The sequence below is a fragment of the Centruroides sculpturatus genome, unplaced genomic scaffold (assembly GCF_000671375.1).
Source record: "Centruroides sculpturatus isolate CEXI.00-Female unplaced genomic scaffold, Cexi_2.0 scaffold628, whole genome shotgun sequence".
Taxonomy (NCBI): domain Eukaryota; kingdom Metazoa; phylum Arthropoda; class Arachnida; order Scorpiones; family Buthidae; genus Centruroides; species Centruroides sculpturatus.
In genome coordinates, this window is record NW_019385010.1 from 309207 (window position 1) to 315135 (window position 5929).

General features: G+C 29.7%; 1 long non-coding RNA gene across 1 annotated transcript; it reads right to left on the reverse strand.

Annotated features, from left to right (window-relative positions):
* Nucleotides 1-5647: 5647 nt before the first annotated feature.
* LOC111633372 lies at nt 5648-5927 on the reverse strand. Its single transcript, XR_002758046.1, has 2 exons — nt 5894-5927; nt 5648-5792 (listed from the first exon to the last, which is right to left on the reverse strand). It is a non-coding gene; the product is annotated as an uncharacterized LOC111633372 (long non-coding RNA).
* Between the last annotated feature and the right edge of the window lie 2 nt (nt 5928-5929).

The window sequence follows — 5929 nt, forward strand, 5'->3', positions numbered from 1 at the left end:
CTAGGGCAGGGGTCGGCAACCTTTTGAGTCGGAAGAGCCAAAAATTACAATTTACAAAATTTCAAAGTTTTTAAAGAGCCACAAAATTTTTACATAACTTTGAGAAGATAATTCGCTTCTAACTCTTTTACTCGAAACAACAAACTATACGTCATAGCCAAAGCACTGGTGAAGACGCCAAATTGTCTTGCGTCGAAAGCGAATTAAACCTCATAGAAACATCCGACGACGGCGTCATTCGAGAGCTTCCGACGGACTGACGACAGTGACGACGCGTGTCACGGGGGAGGAGTACGGTGAAAAGCGAGTACAAGTGGCTGAGAGATAGAATCAGTGCCTAATCCTCGTTAATCGATTCAGAACGATTTTTAAATGTTTTTTTTTTTTTATAAAATAAATAATATTTGCGTATGGAACTAAAGAGCCGCAGCTTCACATCCAAAGAGCCGCGTGTGGCTCGTGAGCCGCAGGTTGCCGACCACTGGTATAGACGCCTGATAACTTCTCCACCCTGAATTCTCACACTCCTCCTACGCAACAAAAAGGACCAATCCAGGGTGGAGAAGTTATCAGACGTCTATACAATCCCTCTAAGTTTGTTTTTGGTGTTCGATCCAGCTGTTTCACCTGAAGAAGAGCCCAGAAGGGGTTATGAAAACGTTCGTCGTTGAAAGATTATTCGATACACATCGGTTATAGGTTCAAGTAAATCATATTTACTATGCCAGAAACCTTCACGGGAGTGTATTAAACAACTTCCCAAAGTTTCATGGCAATTGGATAAATGGTGTAGTAATGCATGAAGGACAACACGGATATACATTCATTTTTATATATATAGATAAGTAACACTTTAACCAAATTGAACAGCCTTCAATCTTTGTATATCATATAAAGCATTAGAATAGAATTGCTTCAGAATAGAACCAGTGGGAAAAAGATATATCAAAAGATTTCAAATATATGTCCTGATGAGTAAAATTTATGAGTCTTTGGAACACGTGTCCTGTTGACAGTGAAAGGTTAAAATAAATTTAGTTAAATTTAATCTCCATGTCTTTATAATATGCATGTCCAGTTTTCATTTAGGAAATCTGGCAACCCTACATTGAACTAACAAACAAGCTATTATGATTTGTAAAGATAGTTTTTAAAACTTAGCACTCTAATCATCAGAATCTCATAAATAATAATAATCAATAAATAATAATAATTTGAACAACTTACAGATTTTAATATTTATTTCATTAATGCTTATTAAATTACTAAAAGCATGTTTTTGTGTAGCCGACTGAATGCTGGTTGTTTGATTATATTTTACATCACTTTAGGTTTATGTTGTTTCTTGAAAATTGTTTTTGTTTGTTTTTTATTTTGGTTAAATGAATTCGGGTTAACACATGAAAACATGTCTTACGTTTGTATATTATCTAAGTGTGAATTTTCATTCATCATCATTAATTCTTAGTTTAGAAAAAGTTAAAGTAAATGGAAGTTTAAAAATACTTAAATAAAACAATTACAAAGTAAATGTATTTTTTAATAAAAAAAAGTCACACATTACGCGATACATATTTCTTTACTGAAAATTCATCATACATTAAAAAAAACTACAAAGAGAATAAAGATGGCTGCTCATCTTAAGACATTTCATTTCATTGACCATAGAGTAGTGCTGCAGCTTGTCGCTTTTCACTCAGGAAGAAACAGTGAGGAAGAGGCGGTGTTATAGAAGACGACCAATCCGAGGAAGACAGGAGAAAAAACTACTGACCAAAGCCGGCCTTATAAGAGACAACCCCCGCGAGAAAGGGAGACAGAATGCCTTCCAGGAGGACTTGGAGGGAAAGCTAGCCCCTATTCAGGCGTCATTGGCAAGCAGAAAAACCCGGAAAAACTCCAGCTGCCAGCTCCTCCGAGTGAGGCGCGAACCCCCGATCGGACTTTGTTTAGGATTTGGTCACCCGATCTTAAGACGAAATCTATTAGTTTAATTATGAAGTAAAGTCACCATGCGCCACCTGCATTANCCGGTTATTGTAACAGCAATGACACCTATGGCTGTCTTCACTCTATTTATAGTAGAGGAACAAAGATTGCATAATCCTACTCATCTTCTTGACCTCTTTAAAACACGTTTAGAATTCGTGTATAGGAAATCAAATGATGATCAAGGTCATAATAGATAATTCAAGAAAGACAAAAAGTATTTATCCAATTTTTATGATGAATGATCAAATTAAAGCTGATAAGGAATCAGGTTTTCTTTTCCTCATTCATCATTGAAGTTGATTATTCGATAATATAGAATTAAATAGAGTTTGAAAAGTAAAAATAATTTAAATTAAATTCTGATGCTTTATAAAATATTCGATTTTCTTAAAGCTCTAATGTAATTTCCACAGCAGTAATTTCAGGCAGAAGTCTTAAAACACGCAAAGCCAATGTTAATCTGTGTGTAAACTGTATAATAAAGTTTTACCATTCTGCAATAGAAACTGAATTGTAAATTCATCAGTAAGCGGTATCGAAATAAAATATTAATTATTAACAAACAAACATTTTATCTCGAAGTAATATTAATTTATATATGTTCGATTGATATTTAAAATAATTATCGGGTTATTTGTATTTATGATATACGTAATTTTTTTTTCTGTTGAATTTTATTATTTCAAAATTCTCAATTTTGTATATAAATCAATACATATTTTTTTTACAAATTTATCCATTAAAATATCTTCATATTTATTATTAATTTAGAATTCGTAAATGGATATTAATACGTGCGGCTAAATATCCAGATGGCACAAAGCGCTGATTGGTCAGCTGAATGACGTCAACCCACTGAAATATAGATTATATTTTGTGGTCGTCGGAACGAATCATGACGAAATAGATTATTTTTTTTTTAGTTGTCGTAATATGGAGTGAGTATAAAGTGAAAATACAGTTGATTATTTTTGTGAACATTTAACTTCATACTTGATCTTTATGCACCTCTGAACCAAATCATACACAATAGATCATTTTAATTGTGCGATTAGTGTTTTAAATTTACGTGCACAGATAATAAATAACATAAAATTTATACTTTGTTACAGCTATTATTCATAAAAAGTTCGAGAAAGGATGAAATTTATAATTAAGATAAGTCAGAATATTCTTTGAATTTATCACATGCATTTAATATAGTTAGATGAAACAATAAAATTAACTAAGTTTTGCATACCTCTGAAAGAGAAATTTTAACAAATTATAAAGTTTAAATGTAAAAGTTATTGAACAATTTTGAATAAAGAATATTCTCCATAGATTACTCTTATCAGAATTTTTTTTTTAATGTTTTAGTTAGAATTGGCAGTTCTTTCTGTCAATAGACATTTTGTGCTTTTGAATATCAGTTCAAAATCTGTGTGTTAAGAAACAATACTTCTCAAATTTACAGAAATTTCATATATCCAGTTTCATCATGGATATATGTATAAATATGTTTAATCAAATTTGTATGACCATTTTTCAAATTAAAAGTATAGAATTCTTGTATAAATTATTTAACAATCAATAAAACTGTAAGTATTTAAATTCCTTTGATTATAATAGTTATATATGTTTTAAATAAGAATTTCCATACATTTCATCGTGGAAATTGTTTATCAATATGTGTCAGGAAAAGTAATGTTACATTTGTACTGTAATGTTTTCGTAGTAAACTACCTTTTTAATCCTTTTATTTTTTTGTTAAAATAATATTACCATACTAATGAATAACTATTTCTAGATGCCTTGTATGTGCAGTATACCTGATTGTGTAGAAAAATATATACCCAGTGTCTATATTTAAGTTTTCACAGGAATTAATTTGAAAAGTAAACCAATGGATTAGAGAATTTGTAGAAAAAATAACTTATTATTTTAAATGTTTTAACAATTATGCATTAAAAAGTATGAATTATGTTTAGTTGAAAATATACATTAAATTGTTAACTAATCTGCATTTTCACTTAGCATATTCTGTTGTAATATATATATATCATTAAATACAAGTTNGATGCCTTGTATGTGCAGTATACCTGATTGTGTAGAAAAATATATACCCAGTGTCTATATTTAAGTTTTCACAGGATTTGATTTGAAAAGCAAACCAATGGATTAGAGAATTTGTAGAAAAAATAACTTATTATTTTAAATGTTTTAACAGTTATGCATTAAATTACTCAATTATGTTTAGTTGAAAATATACATTAAATTGTTAACTAATCTGCATTTTCACTTAGCACATTCTGTTGTAATATATATATATCATTGAATACAAGTTTCTGTAAGGTTAAAAATACTGTATTGTCTAATAAAGAATGTTAACTAATCTGCATTTTCACTTAGCATATTCTGTTGTAATATATATATATCATTAAATACAAGTTTCTGTAAGGTTAAAAATACTGTATTGTCTAATAAAGAATGTAAATAAAACTTAATTTGCAATTTATATTTGTTGTGTTTGATTATTTTATTATTAAAGTAAATTTACAAAAAAGCTTTAAAAAAAATACAAAACAGATAAAAGTTGCTTCTTGATGTTTAAAAATGTCTCAGCATTAAAATCTTTGATATCACGTAACTTAGTTTAATGTTAAAATTATTGCAAAATTTTCAATTAATGTCAATACACACAAGAGCTAGTGAAATTATAAATAAGTGCCTTTTACCAAGTTTCAGATGAAATGTCTATAACTATTATATAATGTCTGCCCGCTCTCACAACAACAACAACAACAACAATATAAAATTTAAGGCGATCGATCAAAATTTCCGATTTTAGTAGATTGACGTCATTCAGCTGACCAATCAGCGCGTTGTGCCATCTGGATATTTAGTCGCACGTGTCCAAATAGCTTATACGACAGTAGTGGAAACTCTCGTGAATTAGCATGTACTAGAGCCCTATAGCATGTACCGTAGTGGAGACAGCGGGAATTAGCGACATCTAGTGGTTTGAGGAGAATACTAACACCGAAGACTATGTAAAGTCTAACAAAACTTGCAAAAATGCAACGAAATAAATATTTTATCATCTTTTTGTCTTTATTTTATGATCTGAAAACATGAATTATAATTTTATTTAGTAGGAAACGTTGATGGATAGTGATTCAAAGGAAGGAATAATAGCAACAAAACAAATCAAATGCAATGAATCAGATTTTTTAAATTAAAATCCGAGGTTTTAATTTCATTTTATTAAATTAAAACACATTGAACACCAAAATGTATTATGTGCACAGTTTGATCACACAGGTCATGGATAATACAGTTATTACATATGTGAAATCCTTAATTTAGCATTTTTTGTTCTCAGAAAACTTTCAGATGAATCATTATTTTTTGTCACATATGCTTTAATAAGGACTTTGAAATATTTATCTGCTAATAATTTAATACAATTGTCACAAACACCTTTAATATTTGCATTCTTTAAGAAATAATTAATTAACTTAGTTTTAATTCCATATGGGCTCTGTAACAAAAATATATTAAAATTGTTTTGAAATATTGCTGACATTTCTGAAGATAATTTTTTCCCACACCCATTTGGATACAGCATTCTGCAATTGTCATCATATTTTTTCATTTCTATGTGAAAATTTCCCATTTCCCTATGTGAAAATTCCCCATCTTTTTTCGTAAAATGGTCAGAACACATGACGTAGTTTCTATTTAAATATTCTGGCCCTTTTGTTCTTAAAATATTGTCTAAGTCGGACCTTCTGCTTTTAACAATCCACTGAGTGCATCTGAAAATCAATATAAACACATACGTTGAATGATAACAATATTTTCAATGAGGAATGTTGATATAAATATAAACAATCTAATTGCTTATGAATTTACTTACACTTGTTTGTTTTTAGGGAATCTGTAAAACGACTTG